At 34.0% G+C, this 23980-nt stretch overlaps 1 pseudogene; it reads right to left on the bottom strand.

Annotated features, from left to right (window-relative positions):
• Positions 1-6669: 6669 nt before the first annotated feature.
• On the bottom strand, positions 6670-22732 carry LOC123890605 (annotated as a pseudogene).
• Between the last annotated feature and the right edge of the window lie 1248 nt (positions 22733-23980).

The raw sequence follows: 23980 nt of genomic DNA, 5'->3' as shown, positions 1-23980 counted from the left end.
TGTACATGGATTATAAATGATTCTATGTTGGATATATTAATAGGTAATCATATATTTCCGATGCTTTAAGATTTTAGATTGAGATGCACTCGTTCCAGACACAAATATAAGAGAAAAAACACTTCAAATTTTGGATACAAATATAAGCAAAAGTCAACTACTTTTAAACTAATTAATACTACTATTCATAATATACCCTTATTTAATCATTTCACTTTTCAAAAGTTTACGTGATTTTCAAAGGGTAATATAATAAACTTAACTCATGTTTTGCATTAAATCAAGAAAATTAACTACACTTAACTAAATTTCTTAAACACCGCGTAAACAGTTATTTTTTCTTATATTTGTGTCATGAGGGAGTAATATTTTATATCTTTATGATCTTGAATCATTAGTAATTGTTGTTTACGATGCTCTATAAAATTTTTCCAACGGCTTATTCCATGAGGTGACCATTCTACTCATGGTATTCAAATACAAAGGCACGTAATTTTTATTATATTATTCTATTGTTGGAGTATATTCGATTTTCTCTTTATCTGAAGTATAAATTCAAGGCTAATGCTACGGTGGACCACCTTCACAAGTGGTCCACCGTGGACAAGTGATCTATCGAATATGAATTTTACGAAATTCACTGTTGGATTGAAAGTTTATTTCGTATAGATCATCCATAAACTTTTTAAATTTTTTTGAAAATCATTTGATATGTTATTGAGACCCATCAAGATTTACGTTATTTAATAAACCGTTAATCTTGATGTGTCTCAATAACATATCAAATGATTTTCAATTTTTCTAAATTTTTCTATGGATAATCTATATGATATAAACTTTCAATCCAACGGTGAATTTCGTAAAATTCGTATTCGTTATATTATTATTCATGAAGTGGTCCATATTAGAATTTACCATAAATTCAAGATGTTTTCTCTCCCCACCCCCCGTGATTCTTTTATACCCCCTGAATTTCCAATTTTACCCTTGCAAAAAACTTCGGTTTATAGAAACCGAAGTTTTTTTTGCCTTGAAAACCGAAATTTACTTTGAATTTGTACTAGAAAAAATTCGGTTTCTGCGAACTGAAGTTTTCTGCAAGGGCAAAATCGGAATATTGGGGGTATAAAAGAATCACGGGGGGTGGGGAGAGAAAACATCTAAATTCAAAATCATATTTGGCTATTTAGAAATAATTAGCCCAAAGGAAAAGGCTTAATTAGCCCATGCTGTTGTTGAATGCAAGTTTTGAACTAACAACCTTATGGTTGAAGAAAATTCTTCAAACCAAGAAGTCGTCTAGAAACTGGCAAATATGATTACCCGATGCTGAAAGCTAAAATTTGCCAATAAAAAACACCAACAAAAGTAGATAAAACTAATTGCATATTATGTTATTTTGAAGAAATAATTTTTTAATCATAGATAAAACTAATTACATATTATGTTATTTTGAAGAAATAATTTTTTAATCATATGAAATAAACCTTTTAAACAAAAACAGATTTATGTTCCTCAAGCTAATTTGTCACCAAACATAATTCTACCATCCTAGTTCTATAGAACAACATATTTGGTCGATCAAAACTAACAACAATGGATCAGACAAGTGCAGAGGAACCATGCAAATATGAAAATTAAGAGGAGCTCGTTAAGAGCATTAAAGCATGATTTGAATCATGGATTCATGTGCAACAACTGCAGAATCATTGGAAGTATGTATACGACGACACTCACTTTGTACATGATCCAACCGTGAAAGAAAGGACCGATTCTCATGTCGGCTACCTAAGTCCATTGTATACTTTTTTTAAGCAAAAGCTAGAAGTGCAAAGGCATTATTATGAATTATCAATTCAATTAAATTCAAACGCAACAAAGGACGCCGATTGAAGAATGAGTGAAGTACGACTCTGAGCCATTGGGCGGTATATTGTATAACATATAAGCAGATCCTCCAAGCCCTTGGCTACTATTTTTACATGACTTGATTGTTTTTAAACTTGCGATTCTCGTCAAATATTAATACAGCTGCATTGGAAAGCTATTGAACAATGGTGTGAATTCAACTTTTTGTTTCAAATTCCATCAAAACGTTGAGATTCCCAACTTTGTAATCATTAAGAATGCATTCAAGTTTAAAAATGTAAAAAAAAAAACTTGAGGATGAATGTTTAGCCAGTCACAAACGACTCAAAAAATCTACGTTGTGGCAGGCGGAAATTGCTATTGAGCTTATTTGTGCTGCTAACAAAACCATTCCATGACTTCAATCAATCTCACCTTAAAGGGTCTATTTCAGTCTCAGCAATGTGCTTGCAATGGCCTCTGTGCACATAAACTCGTGCAAGATGAAGTTTACAGCAGAGTTACCTATTAGCTATTTCAAAGAGACCTTCGTCTTCCCAAATTTTAACAAAATAGTCTACCACCGCCTGCATAACCCAAACATACCAACATAATTTTTTCATATAATGCATTCCCAAATTTGAAAAGTAGAGTGCATCTTAAAGAACTTACAGGTAATGGTATAGGCTGATGGAAAGGTTCTCCATAGAAAACAGATGTCTTGGTTAATTTGGGTAAACATATATTGATATTCAAGATTACGTAAAACTTAGAGGATGGATTACAGTCAAAAATTAAAAGGTGCATCTAGGACCTGCCCTTTATAAAAGCAAGAGTCGAACTATTGGTACACAAAGCCAATGATGGGGGCTATTGACAACATGTACAGGTTTACTGAAGTAAAAGTTTCCGATTAATATTGGCCAGCCAGACAATTAAAAGCATGATATACATGTATAGTGATTAAAGACACAGTAAAGAGACAACTATCATTTTCTAAAATATGGAATGAATTCACAAAGAGGTCAATAAATTTGTTCATAGCAATCTTGATTGTTCCATTTAGTTGGCGTCTATATTTCTGTTAGCTACATAGACAACTTACGTGATACAATTGCTCTTTCCAGTTTAGGTTAATATGGAAATTAGCAGTCTATCAAACCCGAAAGAAATGCATGAATGAAAAATTCCCTTTTATTACAATTGATCAAACAGCCCCCCCTATTTTTTACAATCATATCATGAGGATGGATGAAAATCAGAAATATGCATATACCATATAGTTGAAGCTTCAGGTGGTCTCTGTATTTTTTTAGGCCGATCACCGACCCATTCTTTCCTCATTTGATTCCATGCAATCTCAGCTGCACAAGAACAAGAATATACCTGAGAATATTCTAAGAAGAGGCTTATAACTGGACTGCATTTGACACTGAAAAATCAATCACTAAGAAGAGTCTCACGTGAGTCAATATTAAAATACGTCAATGTTTTTAGCATATTTATTATTTCATATTTCCTGAATGGTTTCAGCCTTTCAGAGATCGTCCAATCTGGAAGGGATGATTAATGCCAGATATTTCCACAATTTGTGGTTACATCTGGCTGGGTTAGCAAAATAGATACTTATATGTATATATTTGTCAGGTGCAATTGTGTATCATATTGAATATAGAGTACAAATAATACATCCATGTGCCAATGCATCTCAATTTTCACATATTCTTTTTTTTCCTACTAAGAACCCACGGACATACACTATATGCTAGTTGCCTCATGACTTACCAAGGAAACAAAGAAAAACAAACAAAGCACTCTAAACTGTTGCACTGAAAATTTTAAAACATTCTAAGTGAGGAGAAAAACAAAAACAATACTTTGAGACATGCCAAACCTATTTAAAGTTAAACACACACACACACACACACACATCAGTCTTGTCACCGATCTGTCTAAGATCTATATGGTCACAAGATTCCCAAAAAACTCGGAGCATGAAAGAGATTTTGTTTACTAATGCATGCCAATTCTTATTTTGTTAAAGCAGAAATATCGATAATAGGTATCAGAAAAGGGCATACCAGGATTCACATAGGCTTCTTTCCCGGTCAAACTATTTTCGTTGGCATCACGCGAGGTCCCTGAAGACTCACCCTGATGGGAATTTGAACTACAACCGGTCAGTTCCATCTCTATGGAGAGCCTTGTAGCATTGCCTTCAAAACCACTAACCTGCATATAAAGTATATGGAAAAAACACTCTTTATTAGAGGGAAAGCTTTCCTTTCATGCTATATGAATATAAAATTATTCCAAGGCCACAACATAAATCATTCCCAGGCGAAAGAGTTTCTGGTTAAGCAATTGAAAAATGCAGTGCTATTTAGGCCTTATAGAACTAAAATGTCTACCAGTTGGAGGCCAAATGAAATTATACTTTTTCAGTATCTAAACTCCACATTCAAAACTAACAAATTGTAAATACAAAGTTTATCTTTTAATACCAAACTTTTCAGGAACTAATAATTCCCAAAAAGAAAGAAAAATATATCAATCAAGAAATGATTTTACTCTTGTGAAGTAAGCCACTCACTTTACTGGATAAAGTAAGCTATCTAAACCATAGAGGAATAAACCAATAGTTGATGTAACATGCACCTTCATATGGCCTATGTAGTGTTTATAAAGCTTGGGCAACCCTCACCTTACAGGCCGATTTTGTAAGGACGAGTTAGTCCCAATATAAAAATCTAAGAGTTACTTACACTCGGAACATTGTGTGAAACAACCAACTAGGTAATTCTTGTAAACTTACCGACTTTCCTGGGTTAAGGGAAGCATCCCTTCCCTCACTCACAGGGCAACAATGATCATAATGAAAGCAAATATTAGGATTGAAATTCCCCCAAAATGGATTTGTTGCAGTTGGGATATTCATGCATTCACGCGATCAATCACTATATTGATGATCATTGAATTCAAATCAGACAATTCACAAAATATGCAAATTTTGACTTTTTTTTTTCAAAAACCCAAAATACCAATCACAAAATCCAGACCATCCAATCTTGAACCAACAATCACTGATATGCAGACTACATGAAATCAAGATATCGATGATGAATCACTAATCATCCACAAGCTGAATACAACAATTGAAATCAAACACACAACAATAAATAAATAAATAAAATCTATAATCTATAATCTATATATAATAACAAACAAAAACAAATTAATAGTGATTGAACAATCCGCGAAGAAGAGAAATTCGATGTTTATAAGATGAATTGAGGAATTAGAAAATCGAAAATGGAAAGAAAGAAAAACCTATGTGTAAGTCAGTACTGTGGAGTGAACTGTACTGCGTCGAAGCGAGCGAGGGAGAGAACAAAACAAAAGCGTCTTCAAATTGAAATTTTGGCTTTCCAAGAATCAAATTGAAATAATTCCGAATTAAATTAAATTATGAGAAAAATCAACCAATCACAATCATGTTTTCCGTCACGTCACTCTACTTGATTCCACTTTCTTGATATTTTCTCTCAAGAAAAGAAAAAATCTGAAAATAATTTCTTCAGCAATAAATTATCTATTTTTATGTAGTTTTTTTCTTTAGCATTTAAATAATTGATTATATAGTCTATTTTAATAAAAACCTAATAAGTAAATCATACGCCCACTGAATTAATTCCATCAGCTACCAAAGTCATTTCCCCTCCTACCATCGCATTTGGATTAGCAACAATCCTATGCATCCCATTGAACCTTTTGCATTATTTTAGTCATTTGATGAATTGCAATTAAACAAAACATAAAAGTAACGAACAGATTAGGGGTGAATTTAGGCATTTTCTTAAAATACTAGGCTAACATTAGGATAACGCACTAGCATATTTTCCGTCATACTCGTCAACATAAATGTGCTAAGCATGAAAACATACATATTGCTGATGTTTAACCTCTATTTACTATATCAAGCCTCTCTCCCCACTAAAACAGGAGTTGTCCTATCCAGTCTCTTATTTCTTAGCAGATCAAATGGACTGATAGAGTCTAGTGTGCATATACATTAAACTCTATAAGTAAATAGATGCAATGAGAACACAAGTTAACAGATGCATCAATGAAACAATGGAAGAGTACCTAACTAACTAAATAACTAACTATACTAACCTTTGTAAAGTGTAAAACAGCCAAAGACAAAAAAGGATGCAAATAAAAGATGGAGGAAAATCATGAAAGTTCGTCTTTTAAAACATGTCCACTTTCTTGCGCCCAACAATAAAAAAATTATTTTACAAAGACAAAAGGCAGTTCATCAAAGAGAACTTAAGTATCCTGAATGCCGAGAAGAAATGGTCGTGCTTTGTGGTAAAACTTGAGAGATGAAAGGGGGAATAACGAAATAAGTTTTTCAATAATACACAGAATAATAAAAAATCACACTTCTGTGCAAATATATCCAATTCCTTACCCTCTACTGCTCTTTAGGAAAAAGGCGCCTTCTCCAATGCATGATACACCAACATCTAAGGTATTTAATTTACGTCCATAAACATCAAAGAAATGTACCTAATTTCCCAAAGAAAAAAATAACATGTTATCAGAAGGAAAACGCTGCTATATATCTTAGTTTACAACCCAAATAAGAGACATCCTTCCAAACAAAGGAATGCACAGGATTATTTCACATTTTCTCTTTTTTAAAGCATCAGAAATAATAAAAATAATATAACATGCCAAATTGCTAATCATGGACTACCAACAGCATGACACTTGAGAAACAAATATGTAAACTGTAATTCAGAAGATACGCACCAAAAGGACCCCTAAGTTGTGCTCTGCAGTAGGTTGGCTCTGACGAACATTCTGAAGAATATAATGGTCGCAAACTTAGAGATGCATAGGTGAAAAGAAGTATTTTGAACTTAATGCAATGCCAAAGATTTACAGCACAAAAGCAAAAAAAAAAAAAGTGAACTTTAAGATCCATTTTTGTTGATATGTTAGGTGGATCATATGTAAGTGGACCATATGGTGAAGGCCGGAGAGTAAAAAAAGGAGCTTCCTGAGCACGTTTAAAAATTGCTCACCCGTAACATCGCCATCAGCATGATAAGGAGAGCATACGAACCAATCCCACCAGAATATACCTGCATACTTTACAAGAATCTTCCATAAGGAAATCAAGAAGTCAGATAAGGGCAAGAGATACAACATTTTTAAGAAAAATGCATACCTCATTAAGTTCTCTTTGTTGTAAAAATACTTTCAAAATCAAACACGATGGCCGCAGTTGAGGCCACTTAGCCACTGCTTCCTGCAAATTCATTGGTTCAACCGAGAAGAAGAATATAGTATATACATAATGTTAAGTCCAACACTGAATCCCTAAGAGAATATATTTTGTTCATTTTAATTTTTATTCCTTCAAGAAAATGGGAAAAAGCGATATTTCTCGGTGCATGCAGAGTTCTAAAAATGTTTGTATTTTTGAGGGCTTCTCTTTTCAAATCTTCTTATTGGAATTTTAACTTCAAAGGTATTGTGAATAATTTGAAAAATGTGCAATGCAGAAATACTAACGGTGTTGCCCACACTAGGGGCATCACATTCATGACTTGCAATTTGAAACAAAAATAATAGAATAAAGTTCGAAGTTAGTGTACTCTAATCAAACAAAAGAACTTGAGATGATACATGTAATTCAAATAAGAACCCTCAGACAATAATTCAAGTACCACATGCAAGCAGTAATATAATCCTACACGAAATGAGAATGATGTAAAAGTGGTGTGTTATTATATGCTTCCAGGTTGTTGTATTTGTTTCAGAAAAAAAAAAGTTGTATTTGTTTATGTAATTAAATTAAGGAAAATGCTAAACCAGTGCCCTAAGGGCACTTGTTAAGGAACCTAATATAATACTTCCTCCGGCCTCAAGTGTAAGCAAAAATAGCTTTTTTAGATTCATTGAAAAATGGATGTATTTAATTAACCTAAAAAAGCTATTTTTGCTTACATGAGGCCGGAGGGAGTAGTGTATTTCGTAGGAAATTGTGTAGTCAACTTCTAAAAAGTCTAAATGGTTATTTTTTTTAACATCAAACTTTCTCTTTTAGGTTTCTTCATAGGTTCCCTTAAATTAAAGGAATGTTAAATTCTTAGCACCTTGATCAATATAACAATTTCATAAAATCATTTTCTTCCATTATTTATTTACAGGAGAATTTAAATAAAACTTATATAAATTAATCATATGTATTAGAATTTGTAAATTGATCAAATTATAGAAAAATGAATCTTGAGACTAAGTAGTGGAAATAATAAAAGCAAACCTGAATATACTCTGCAGCTTTAGGTCCGTTGTCTATGTCAAAACTGAAGAAAAGGACCATATAATTCCACAATGGATTAGTGATATTGAGTTTTTGAAAAAGAAAAGAAAACATAAACACTGAAATAGGTTAAACTTGCTTTAATATGTAGTGACTACTAATGGTGTGAAATTAATGGTATGGTTGTATTGCATTATAAGTCTATGTTCTGTAACTATTTACCAACTTGATAAGAAAAATAAATGCATGATGGAAGCAAAACAACAAATGGCCTCCCAGTGAGATAAGCAGAATTTGTATGTACACCAAAGAAAAATTAATGAACAAGCGCAAAAAAGGACTTTATATGGTGCATATTATACAACATGTCAAAGAAATGTTCCCATGACAGATATAGCATATGGTATTGCAAAATAACCTCACTCCCCAATACACATACAATAAATTAAGAGTCATCGTGTATTTTTCAGTAGTTTCAATTAGTAGTTTGCGCAAATACAGAAAATCATAAAAAAAATCAAGCAAAAATGACTTCATATGGTGCATATTATATAACATGTCAAAGAAATGTTCCCATGACAGACATAGCATATGGTATTGTAAAATAACCCCACTCCCCAATACACATACAATAAATTAAGAGCCATCGTGTATTTTTCAGTAGTTTCAATTAGTAGTTTGCGCCAATACAGAAAATCATAAAAAATCTACATATGCAAAGAGGTTCAAGCTAAATACTTCATCCAACATCTAATATCATATACAATTATATAAATAAATTACCAGTAAGCTAAAACATTATAGTTACATTAACATCATTACTAAGTGGTATAAGCAATAAGCGTATAACAGTCAAGGAAAAGTGTGAAACAAAAATCTAGCAATCAAAAATCAAAGAGGAGAAGGTCTTCATACCTTATATCAAAGGAACGGCAACTCTTCTTTTCAACGAATTTAATAATTGGCACGCAAGCCTTTCCAATGACCTGAGAAACATTCACAAGCAAAACACAAGACACTTAAAATTTTGAATAAACACTTTATATTGGCAACCAAAAAACTAATATTTGAGTAACCAGACCAAACCTGTATCTTTTTTGCCTTACTTCTCTGTGACAATGATCTAGAAAATGCATTCAAACCAATCTGCGGATTCGGTAAGCCTGATTTCAGAATCACGACCTACAGCCAAAAAAGATTTAGGCATAACAATGTATATATCAATCAATCAGCGACAAATGTCCTAGTTCATAGGAAAGGTTCAGCTCCATTAAGCATCACAATATGAAAAGGATGACTTACATCTTACATCAATATCACTAGTTGGAAGGTACAATCGTGCGACATAAACTCAATTTAGGGACATCAGGGAAAATATATTCAATTTTGCATCTAAGGCACCAAGGGTCTTCTCCACTTACATGTGAAGTTATGAAGCATTCACATTGAAACTGCATTCAGACTATCAATTTTAGGGACATTGTGGGACATTAACTCAATTTAGGGACATTAAGTGACATATATTCAGGCACCAAGGGTCTACTCCACATACATGTGAAGTTATTAAGCATTCACATTGAAATTGCATTCAGACAATCAATTTTAGGGACATCGTGCGACATAAACTAAATTTAGGGACATATATTCAATTTTGCATCTAAGGCGCCAAGGGTCTTCTCCACTTATATGTGAAGTTATGAAGCATTTACATTGAAATTGCATTCAGACTATCAATTTTAGGGACATCATGGGACATATATTCAATTATGCATCTAAGGTGCCAACGGTCAACACCACATACACGTGAAGTTATGAAGCATTCACATTAAAATTGCACTCAGACTATCAATTTTAGGGACATCGTGGGACATAAACTCAAGTTAGGTATATCAGGGAAAATATATTCAATCTTGCAACTAAGTTACCAAGGGTCTTCTCCACTTACATGTGAAGTTATAAAGCATTCACATTGAAATTGCATTCAACCTATCAATTTTGGGGACATCATGGGACATAAACTCAATTTAGGGACATTGAAGGACTTATATTCAATTTTGTATCTAAGGCACCAAGGATTTTCTCCACTTGCATGTGAAGTTATGAAGCATTCACATTGAAATTGAATTCAGACAATTAATTTTAGGGATATCGTGGGACATAAACTCACTAGGGACATATGTTGAATTTTGCATCTAAGGCACTAAGGGTCTTCTCCACTTACATGTGAAGTTATGAAGCATTCACATTGAAATTGCATTTAGAATATCAATTTTAAGAACATCGTGGGACATAAACTCAATTTAGGAACATCAAGGGACATATATTCAGATTTGCATCTAAGGCACCAAGGGTCTACTCCACATACATGTGAAGTTATGAAGCATTCACATTGAAATTGCATTCAGAGTATCAATTTTAGGGACATCGGGGACATATATTCAATTTTTCATCTAAGGCACCAAGGGTCTTCTCCACATACACGTGAAGTTACGAAGCATTCAAATTGAAATTGCATTCAGACTATCAATTTTAGGGACATCGTGCGACATAAACTAAATTTAGGGATATCGGGGACAAATATTCAATTTTGCATCTAAGGCACCAAGGGTCTTCTCCACTTACATGTGAAGTTATAAAGCACTCACATTGAAATTGCATTCAGACTATCAATTTTAAGGACATCGTGCGACATAAATTCAATTAAGGGACATCAAGGGACATATATTCAATTTTGTATCTAAGGCACCAAGGGTCTTCTCCACTTGCATGTGAAGTTATGAAGCATTCACATTGAAATTGAATTCCGACAACTAATTTTAGGGATATCGTGGGACATAAACTCACTAGAGACATATGTTCAATTTTGCATCTAAGGCACCAATGGTCTTCTCCACTTACCTGTGAAGTTTTGAAGCATTCACATTGAAATTGCATTTAGACTATCAATTTTAGGGATATCGTGGGACATAAACTCACGTTAGGGACATCAGGGAAAATATATTCAATTTTGCATCTAAGTCACCAAGGGTCTTCTCCACTTACATGTGAAGTTATGAAGCATTCACATTAAAACTGTATTCAGACCATCAATTTTAGGGACATCGTGAGACATAAACTCAATTTAGGGACATCTAAGGACATATATTCATATTTGCATCTAAGGCACCAAGGGTCTTCTCCACTTACATGTTAAGTTATGTAGCATTCACATTGAAATTGCATTCAGACTATCAATTTTAGGGACATCAAGGGACATAAGCTCAATTTAGGGACATTGAGGGACATATATTCAATTTTACATCTAAGGCACCAAAGGTCTTCTCCACGTACACGTGAAGTTATGAAGCATTCAAATTGAAATTGCATTCAGACTATCAATTTTAGGGACATCAGGTGACATAAACTCAATTTAAGGACATCAGGGAAAATATATTCAATTTTGAATCTAAGGCACCAAGGGTCTTCTCCACTTACATGTGAAGTTATGAATCATTCACATTGAAACTGCATTCAGACCATCAATTTTAGGGATATCGTGGGACATAAAGTCAATTTAGAGACATCAAGGGACATATATTCAGATTTGCATCTAAGGAACCAAGGGTCTTCTCCACTTACATGTGATGTTATGAAGCATTCACATTGAAATTGCATTCAGACTATCAATTTTAGGGACATCGTGCGACATAAACTAAATTTAAGGAAATCGGGGACATATACTCAATTTTGCATCTAAGGCACCAAGGGTCTTCTCCACTTACAGGTGAAGTTATGAAACACTCACATTGGAATTGCATTCAGACTTTCAATTTTAGGGAAATCGTGGGACATAAACTCAATTAAGGGGAATCAAAGGACATATATTCAATTTTGCATCTAAGGCACCAAGGGTCTTCTCCAGATACACGTGAAGTTATGAAGCATTCAAATTGAAATTGTATTCAGACTATCAATTTTAGGGACATCGTGCGACATAAACTAAATTTAGGGACATCGGGGACATATATACAGTTTTGGATCTAAGGCACCAAGGGTCTTCTCCACTTATAGGTGAAGTTATAAACCACTCACATTGGAATTGCATTCAAACTTTCAATTTTAGGGACATCGTGCGACATAAACTCAATTAAGGGACATAAAGAGACATATATTCAAATTTGTATCTAAGGCACCAAGGGTCTTCTCCACTTGCATGTGAAGTTATGAAGCATTCACATTGAAATTCAATTCAGACAATTAATTTTAGGGATATAGTGGGACATAAACTCAATTTAGGGACATCAAGGGACATATATTCATATTTGCATCTCAGACACCAAGGGTCTTCTCCACTTACATGTGAAGTTATGAATTATTCACATTGAAATTCAATTCAGACAATTAATGTTAGGGATATAGTGGGACATAAACTCAATTTAGGGACATCAAGGGACATATATTCATATTTGCATCTAAGGCACCAAGGGTCTTTTCCACTTACATGAGAAGTTATGAAGTATTCACTTTGAAATTGCATTCAAACTATCAATTTTAGGGACATCATGGGACATAAACTCAATTTAGGGACATTGAGGGAAATATATTCAATTTTGAATCTAAGACGCCAAGGGTCTACTCCACATACACGTGAAGTTATGAAGCATTCATATTGAAATTGCATTCAGACTATCAATTTTAGGGACATCGTGCGACATAAACTAAATTTAAGGAAATCGGGGACATATATACAGTTTTGCATCGAAGGCAGCAAGGGTCTTCTCCACTTACAGGTGAAGTTATAAAGCACTCACATTGGAATTGCATTCAGACTTTCAATTTTAGGGACATCGTGCGACATAAACTCAATTAAGGGACATCAAGGGACATATGTTGAAATTTGTATCTAAGGCACCAAGGGTCTTCTCCACTTGCATGTGAAGTTATGAAGCATTCACATTGAAATTCAATTCAGACAATTAATTTTAGGGATATAGTGGGACATAAACTCAATTTAGGGACATCAAGGGACATATATTCATATTTGCATCTAAGGAACCAAGGGTCTTTTCCACTTACATGTGAAGTTATGAAGTATTCACTTTGAAATTGCATTCAAACTATCAATTTTAGGGACATCATGGGACATAAACTCAATTTAGGGACATTGAGGGAAATATATTCAATTTTGCATCTAAGGCGCCAAGGGTCTACTCCACATACACGTGAAGTTATGAAGCATTCATATTGAAATTGCATTCAGACTATCAATTTTAGGGACATCGTGCGAAATAAACTAACTTTAGGGACATCGGGGACATATATTCAATTTTGCAAATAAGGCACCAAGGGTCTTCTCAACATACACGTGAAGTTATGAAGCATTTTAATTGAAATTGAATTCAGATTATCAATTTTGGGACATCGGGCGACATAAACTAAATTTAGGGACATCGGGGAGATATATTCAATTTTGCATCTAAGGCACCAAGGGTCTTCTCCACTTACAGGTGAAGTTATGAAACACTCACATTGGAATTGCATTCAGACTTTCAATTTTAGGGAAATCGTGGGACATAAACTCAATTAAGGGGAATCAAAGGACATATATTCAATTTTGCATCTAAGGCACCAAGGGTCTTCTCCACATACACGTGAAGTTATGAAGCATTCAAATTGAAATTGTATTCAGACTATCAATTTTAGGGACATCGTGCGACATAAACTAAATTTAGGGACATCGGGGACATATATACAGTTTTGGATCTAAGGCACCAAGGGTCTTCTCCACTTATAGGTGAAGTTATAAACCACTCACATTGGAGTTGCATTCAAACTTTCAATTTTAGGGACATCGTGCGACATAAACTCAATTAAGGGACATAAAGAGACATATATTCAAATTTGTATCTAAGGCACCAAGGGTCTTCTCCACTTGCATGTGAAGTTATGAAGCATTCACATTGAAATTCAATTCAGACAATTAATTTTAGGGATATAGTGGGACATAAACTCAATTTAGGGACATCAAGGGACATATATTCATATTTGCATCTCAGACACCAAGGGTCTTCTCCACTTACATGTGAAGTTATGAATTATTCACATTGAAATTCAATTCAGACAATTAATGTTAGGGATATAGTGGGACATAAACTCAATTTAGGGACATCAAGGGACATATATTCATATTTGCATCTAAGGCACCAAGGGTCTTTTCCACTTACATGAGAAGTTATGAAGTATTCACTTTGAAATTGCATTCAAACTATCAATTTTAGGGACATCATGGGACATAAACTCAATTTAGGGACATTGAGGGAAATATATTCAATTTTGCATCTAAGACGCCAAGGGTCTACTCCACATACACGTGAAGTTATGAAGCATTCATATTGAAATTGCATTCAGACTATCAATTTTAGGGACATCGTGCGACATAAACTAAATTTAAGGAAATCGGGGACATATACTCAATTTTGCATCTAAGGCACCAAGGGTCTTCTCCACTTACAGGTGAAGTTATGAAACACTCACATTGGAATTGCATTCAGACTTTAAATTTTAGGGAAATCGTGGGACATAAACTAAATTAAGAGGAATCAAAGGACATATATTCAATTTTGCATCTAAGGCACCAAGGGTCTTCTCCACATACACGTGAAGTTATGAAGCATTCAAATTGAAATTGTATTCAGACTATCAATTTTAGGGACATCGTGCGACATAAACTAAATTTAGGGACATCGGGGACATATATACAGTTTTGGATCTAAGGCACCAAGGGTCTTCTCCACTTATAGGTGAAGTTATAAACCACTCACATTGGAATTGCATTCAAACTTTCAATTTTAGGGACATCGTGCGACATAAACTCAATTAAGGGACATAAAGAGACATATATTCAAATTTGTATCTAAGGCACCAAGGGTCTTCTCCACTTGCATGTGAAGTTATGAAGCATTCACATTGAAATTCAATTCAGACAATTAATTTTAGGGATATAGTGGGACATAAACTCAATTTAGGGACATCAAGGGACATATATTCATATTTGCATCTCAGACACCAAGGGTCTTCTCCACTTACATGTGAAGTTATGAATTATTCACATTGAAATTCAATTCAGACAATTAATGTTAGGGATATAGTGGGACATAAACTCAATTTAGGGACATCAAGGGACATATATTCATATTTGCATCTAAGGCACCAAGGGTCTTTTCCACTTACATGAGAAGTTATGAAGTATTCACTTTGAAATTGCATTCAAACTATCAATTTTAGGGACATCATGGGACATAAACTCAATTTAGGGACATTGAGGGAAATATATTCAATTTTGCATCTAAGACGCCAAGGGTCTACTCCACATACACGTGAAGTTATGAAGCATTCATATTGAAATTGCATTCAGACTATCAATTTTAGGGACATCGTGCGACATAAACTAAATTTAGGGACATCGGGGACATATATACAGTTTTGCATCGAAGGCAGCAAGGGTCTTCTCCACTTACAGGTGAAGTTATAAAGCACTCACATTGGAATTGCATTCAGACTTTCAATTTTAGGGACATCGTGCGACATAAACTCAATTAAGGGACATCAAGGGACATATGTTGAAATTTGTATCTAAGGCACCAAGGGTCTTATCCACTTGCATGTGAAGTTATGAAGCATTCACATTGAAATTCAATTCAGACAATTAATTTTAGGGATATAGTGGGACATAAACTCAATTTAGGGACATCAAGGGACATATATTCATATTTGCATCTAAGGAACCAAGGGTCTTTTCCACTTACATGTGAAGTTATGAAGTATTCACTTTGAAATTGCATTCAAACTATCAATTTTAGGGACATCATGGGACATAAACTCAATTTAGGGACATTGAGGGAAATATATTCAATTTTGCATCTAAGGCGCCAAGGGTCTACTCCACATACACGTGAAGTTATGAAGCATTCATATTGAAATTGCATTCAGACTATCAATTTTAGGGACATCGTGCGAAATAAACTAACTTTAGGGACATCGGGGACATATATTCAATTTTGCAAATAAGGCACCAAGGGTCTTCTCAACATACACGTGAAGTTATGAAGCATTTTAATTGAAATTGAATTCAGATTATCAATTTTGGGACATCGGGCGACATAAACTAAATTTAGGGACATCGAGGACATATATTCAATTTTGCATCTAAGGCACCAAGGGTCTTCTCCACTTACAGGTGAAGTTATGAAACACTCACATTGGAATTGCATTCAGACTTTCAATTTTAGGGAAATCGTGGGACATAAACTCAATTAAGGGGCATCAAAGGACATATATTCAATTTTGCATCTAAGGCATCAAGGGTCTTCTCCACATACACGTGAAGTTATGAAGCATTCAAATTGAAATTGTATTCAGACTATCAATTTTAGGGACATCGTGGGACATAAACTCAATTTAGGGACATCATGGAACATATATTCAATTTTGCATCTAAGGCGCCAAGCGTCTTCTCCACTTACATGTGAAGTTATAAAGCACTCACATTGGAATTGCATTCAGACTTTCAATTTTAGGGACATCGTGCGACATAAACTCAATTAAGGGACATCAAGGGACATATATTCAAATTTGTATCTAAGGCACCAAGGGTCTTCTCCACTTGCATGTGAAGTTATGAAGCATTCACATTGAAATTCAATTCAGACAATTAATTTTAGGGATATCGTGGGACATATACTCAATTTAGGGACATCATGGGACATATATTCATATTTGCATCTAAGGCACCAATGGTCTTCTCCACTTACATGTGAAGTTATGAAGTATTCAGATTGAAATTGCATTCAGACTATCAATTTTAGGGACATCGTGGGACATAAACTCAATTTAGGGACATTGAGGGACATATATTCAATTTTGCATCTAAGGTGTCAAGGGTCTACTCCACATAAACGTGAAGTTATGAAGCATTCACATTGAAATTGCATTCAGACTATCAATTTTAGGGACGTCGTGCGACATAAACTAAATTTAGGGACATCGGGGAGATATATTCAATTTTGTATCTAAGGCACCAAGGGTCTTCTCAACATACACGTGAAGTTATGAAGCATTTTAATTGAAATTAAATTCAGATTATCAATTTTGGGACATCGGGCGAGATAAACTAAATTTAGGGACATCGGGGACATATATTCAATTTTGCATATAAGGCACCAAGGGTCTTCTCCACTTACAGGTGAAGTTATGAAACACTCACATTGGAATTGCATTCAGACTTTCAATTTTAGGGAAATCGTGGGACATAAACTCAATTAAGGGGCATCAAAGGACATATATTCAATTTTGCATCTAAGGCATCAAGGGTCTTCTCCACATACATGTGAAGTTATGAAGCATTCAAATTGAAATTGTATTCAGACTATCAATTTTAGGGACATCGTGGGACATAAACTCAATTTAGGGACATCATGGAACATATATTCAATTTTGCATCTAAGGCGCCAAGCGTCTTCTCCACTTACATGTGAAGTTATAAAGCACTCACATTGGAAATGCATTCAGACTTTCAATTTTAGGGACATCGTGCGACATAAACTCAATTAAGGGACATCAAGGGACATATATTCAAATTTGTATCTAAGGCACCAAGGGTCTTCTCCACTTGCATGTGAAGTTATGAAGCATTCACATTGAAATTCAATTCAGACAATTAATTTTAGGGATATCGTGGGACATATACTCAATTTAGGGACATCATGGGACATATATTCATATTTGCATCTAAGGCACCAATGATCTTCTCCACTTACATGTGAAGTTATGAAGTATTCACATTGAAATTGCATTCAGACTATCAATTTTAGGGACATCGTGGGACATAAACTCAATTTAGGGACATTGAGGGACATATATTCAATTTTGCATCTAAGGTGTCAAGGGTCTACTCCACATAAACGTGAAGTTATGAAGCATTCACATTGAAATTGCATTCAGACTATCAATTTTAGGGACGTCGTGCGACATAAACTAAATTTAGGGACATCGGGGAGATATATTCAATTTTGTATCTAAGGCACCAAGGGTCTTCTCCACTTACACGTGAAGTTATTAAGCATTCAAATTGAAATTGCATTCAGACTATCAATTTTAGGGACATCGTGCGACATAATCTAAATTTAGGGACATCGGGGACATATATTCAATTTTGCATCTTAGGCACCAAGGGTCTTCTCCACATACACGTGAAGTTATGAAGCATTCAAATTGAAATTGCATTCAGACTATCAATTTTAGGGACATCGTGGGACATAAGCTTGAAAAGTGGATTGATGGTCGCATAAAATTGTAAAATCTCCCAATTGAAAATTATAAAGCGGCACATACTAGTCCATAGAACATATAACTTCCAAAAGATGCAAAAGAATCCAATTGTCCATGTGATACGATATCGTGGTACTTACAGAATCTCATCTCCCACGGCAATGATTGATGCGGTGAGTGTGCTGTTTTTATGCAAATCCAAGCCATTGCTATCAGCAGAAAGTTGACCACCAGCAGAAGATGTCCTTTTAACCCTCCCTGCCCTCTCTAATCTTCCATCAGCAAGTAAATATGCTGGTTTGAATTTACTGGAAGAATTGCTGATTGATAGTAAGGAGTTGGGAACTGTGTCATATATGCTTCCAATTGAAGTATATCTGCACAGATCATACAGTGATAATTGCACACTGAAATTCCTTAAATAAACACAAGTCACAGACAACGGGAACTCAGGACCAATATGATGGTTCGATTAGTAAATGCTACAGAGACGAAATCGATAAGGTTATTAAGCGAAGCCATTTTATTTCATTCAAATAAGATGACAAAGCAAATTTATGAGAGCTTGGACCAATTACTATCACATAAAATCCAACAGTAACATCAAGCATGTCTATTTGGGGGGGAAGTTAAGCGAAAAGGACTAGTATTGAAAGTGAATTTTTAAAATCCAAACAGTAACATCAAACATATCTATTGAGTATTACCCTTGATCATAAAGGCTGCAATAGTTCACCTTGCAAGTCAAAAGGAAGGTCCAGATATCTCTGCAAATAAATATAAGCAAGTAAATATGATAACTCATAACTAAGTGAAGCAATTAACATTGATATCTAAATGAAGCAATTAAGGTTATCATATTCACAGTCCGAAAGCATCAATATAAATAATCGTGGAAAAGAGCAATATAATTTCCAACTGATAGTGCTTTGAGGTGCATCTAAATTAAGGAACAAAACCTAATAAATTTAATGACTCAGTTAGATATTTCCTAAGATGAGAGATCGGTAAATGTCAGATTTTTTGGGAACAGGAAGTTAAAACCAAAGAACCGGTGAAGAAAAAAAAAATTACCCCTTTGAAAAATTTTGATTACCGTAAAAACAAGCTATAAATATTTAACAACAGCAAATCTTATCCTATTAGAAGAAGTTAACTACATGGATCAAAACATGTTGGTGCGCTAAATAAATAAAAGAAAAACAAGCTATATTCATTTAGAGTAAGATATATTTCTACAACCAGCTATCCATATGCTTTCACCTGAGGCTTTCTAGTTTTTGTTGGCTATTTATGTACAAAGTTAAAATCAGAAACTAATATAGAAATTAGAAAGTTTGGAACTAGGTATGAGGTGATATTAGCCATTAGCAGCAATGCTTGCAAAACTAACAACCACGTATATTTTGTCACTAATACTAATGATATAGGGACATTAAGCATCATATCCAACAGTTACAAATATACCTTGGCAGATCCTGTATGTTTGAAATTTATTATCAAATTAAAGGGTTTTTGAACAAATGCCATTAACTAATGTGTAGTTTTATGAGGAACTACTGAACTAAATCACTTGCTGCATTACTCTTCAGTGTTCTGTTGAAGTCTATCATGTAGAGGTACTCAAATTGGATCATGATCGATTTCTAGGTTTTTCCATAAAAAACTAATTGGTTACTTCCAATTATGCAAATCAATAGTTCAAATCACACTCAAAGGTAGGGCATTTCCCATTTTTATAGGATGCCAAAAGAGAACTATATTTTCTTTTAAGATCTTTATTTGTTTACTCGTCCAGATAAGAGTTTAAAAAAACAGTAAGAAGCAAACCTGTATGACCAATCTAAAATGGGATTGACTCTCATGTAAGGTGGCCAGCCAGGTGAACTGGGGGAAAATTGTTCTTGGCCAACCTGCAAGGACGTAGCACACATGTATAAACGAATATCATAATATTCCGATTTTCATAGCACAACAGTAACCAAAAGTCTTGGTTTGAAGCATAAAAGCATACAATTTAATGCCTAGGCCATACACTTGACCTTTTACTAAAGACTATTTGTTTGTAAATAGTTAAAACTTGCCTTTAGGCACTAAAGTGGTTATAATAAGCATTTGATAAGAAATTCACAATTATATGTATCAGTTATTAAGAAAAAAATGAAAACTTCTTCAGGTATATGCATGATAAGCTTCTGAAGATATCTTTAGGGTTGGTCCAATGATGCATTGCTTTTTAAAAAGGATTCAAAGAGAGAGACCTCCAAATAATGTATACTGTAAAATTACTTATTCACTAGCATTCAATGTTCTTCAAAAGAGATTATTTTGCCCATCTAACCTAATTCCTCTCTTCTCAATAGCTTAGGGTGATTATCTAGCCTAGATTCTAATTCATTCTAGTAGCTACGTTTTGCACAGATTGAGGAAAGAAATTTGAAATCTGAGATATTTAACGTATACTGAAATTGATCCATATATTATTGACACATAAATTATTATGTATCATTCATAATGGTAGATAATAAGACAGCATATGAACATTTAGAAATTATAACGGAATCTACTGCTTTATACTATGATAATAAGTGATAGCTATTTTATGTTTAGATACTAGATTGCAACTAACTGAGTAATGAGTATAGAGCTTCATTTTCACCTCACAGCATATACGTATGCACACAAAACATGCAGATGAAGGCCAGATCAGAAAATATGCAATTCAAAACAAAAACAAAAAGAACGTATGTCATTGTCAAGGTTAAAAACTAAGGGTACCGCAGTAGGGTCTCTGATTCGAACTCCAAGGAAAATAGCTCGAATTGGTTTATCTTTCAGCAAAGTCTCCAAACCAGACTTGAAATCTAACCGGATGGTGTCAATTTGCAAACCATAGCTGCACAAACAAACAGAGTTAGTTGTTTCATCCCTTGAAGGAGAACAAGCCTTAACTTTTTCATGTTAGCACAAAGGAAGAAGAAACTTCACTCACGTGGCAGCGATATCATAGGTAAATGAGTTGATTTCCGGGAAAGCACTAGGACTTTCAAAATACATGGTTCGAATACGAAAATCTTTTACATCTCCATTGGCACTATTTTGCCCCATTTTATGCAAGAAATAGCCAGCCCTGAGTAGGTGCAACAAAACCTACGTGCCATAGCTCGATGTCATCATTATTGGGCTAAAAGATTATGTAGAATGATAAAAGAGTATAAACATTGAAACTCGCCGTTGAATCCTTTCCACCATTGAAACTGAAGGCACCCTCCTCAATACTGTAAAAAGAAAATGCATCAATAAATGCATACATTGGTAAACTTGCATTAACAAAGACAATTAGATTTGAAAAGATGGTCACGGTCATAAAAGATGACAAATTAAAATGTAAAATCATCTTTAACACATATATAAGATGACTTATCATATACAAAGTTGCGTAAAGACAGAAAGATAAGTAGGGTACATCATTCTATGATCTATGAACTTATCCCTACAACATTCAAGACTATATCCTTATCTATTTCCACCAATGCGAAAACCGTTGCTATGAAGTAGTAAGAATCGTTCAGTTGTTCAGAAAATGACCGATCCTGTTAAATATAACGACTGACAAAGCTTGTATCCTCCTTTGAACACGTATACATCGAAGCTAATTCCAGTTTCCAGATTACACATTTACACCAGTAACTCAGACCAAGTAAAACTTCATGTTGAGATAATTGTTTGTTACACAACAATATTTTCAATATCCAAAAAAAGGGGGCAAATGAATCTAATTCTACAAACCTAACACAAAAAAGGGTTTAACATAACAACGTAAAAAACTACATGTTACAAGAAAACTTACGAATACAAAGACAAAGCTCTCTGAATAACATAAGTAGCATTGTTATACTTGGTCTGAAGTCTTCGATCCTCACACCCTCTAATCGCTTCATCGATATCCATGTTGACCAAAAAAACACAAAAACCTGAACAAAAAATAAAACCCAATTGGGTTAGGTTAATGATTATAACTAAAGATTGAAAATTTAATACTAATTTGGAAAAAAGCAAACCTGGGTTTTGGTCAAAAAGTAATCTTTTTGAGAAAATTGAATTCTGTGGAGTGAGATTGTTAGTGATATGAGTGAAGAATACGTGGTAGTGGTGAAGTGAATGAACGATTGTGATTGTTTCGTTGTTTTGTGAAGTGAATAGAATCCAATAGGATTGGATTTGGAAGAAGAAGAATTGGCGAAGATGAATTTTAAGATTTGTTTAAACTTTAAACTAAATACCTTTCTTGCTTGCTTGGTATGGCAAGTGATATCTATTAATAAAATAAAATTGTTTTAGACTTTTTTTTAAGGTAAAAATCGTTTTATACTTGGAAACGAAATGAAATATTTTATGTGTGTCATTACCTGCTTTCCTTTTACTATAGCAAGACCCCCAATGTTTTAAGATTTTAAATTGAGATGTACTCCCTCCGGCTCCGGACATAAATATAAGAGAAAAAACATTTCAAATTTTGGACATAAATATAAGCAAAAGTCAATTACTTTTAAACTAATTAATACTATTATTCCAAATATATCCTTATTTAATCATTTCACTTTTCAAAAATTTACGTGATTTCCAAGGCATAAATCACTTTTCAAAGGGTAATATAGTAAACTTAACTCATGTTTTCATTAAATCAAGAAAATTAACTACACTTAACTAAATTTCTTAAACACCGCGTAAACGGTTATTTTTTCTTATATTTGTATCCGAGTAATATTTTATATCTTTATGATCTTGAATCATTAGTAAATTGTTGTTTATGACGCTCTATAAATTTTTCCAACAGCTTATTCCATGAGGTGTAGGGGTGGACAACAGGCATTTTATATCTTTATGATCTTGAATCATTAGTAAATTGTTGTTTACGACGCTCTATAAATTTTTCCAACAACTTATTCCATGAGGTGTAGGGGTGGACAACAGGCCGGGTTGGATCGGTGCGGGCCCAAAATGTCCACCCGACCCAAACCTCGGTTTGAACTATATGGTCCATACCGACCCAAATTATTCACGCGGGTTATACGGGTTTGGATATTCGGGTTCGTGGATGGATTTATACGGGTTACATCCCAGACAAAGAACACCAATTTTTTACCATAGTTAGTGAAAAAAAAAACTTAGAACAAGAGTACAAGAATTGAAACTTCAAATCTGTGTCATCAAATGTCAAAGACATCAACTAACTAATTACTAATTAAAAAAAGAGAAGAAAATCAAAAATACTAATTACTTACTTTATTACTATTAAATACAGTATATTTGTCTCGTAAAGTTAATGTATCTATTAATTACTAGGATATTGTGCATCATTGGAAATTAATATACATTAATTATATTTATTCTGTGTGTTAAAGTCAAATCAAAATCATTATATTGCCATTTTTTTTTAAAGGAGCGTTGCCAACATGCATTTCATGTATAGATTCACGGGTCGGA

This window comes from Trifolium pratense, linkage group LG6 (assembly GCF_020283565.1).
Source record: "Trifolium pratense cultivar HEN17-A07 linkage group LG6, ARS_RC_1.1, whole genome shotgun sequence".
NCBI classification, from domain to species: Eukaryota; Viridiplantae; Streptophyta; class Magnoliopsida; order Fabales; family Fabaceae; genus Trifolium; species Trifolium pratense.
The sequence above is the reverse complement of the archived record's forward strand: the minus strand, read 5'-3'. Positions and strand labels throughout refer to the sequence as shown.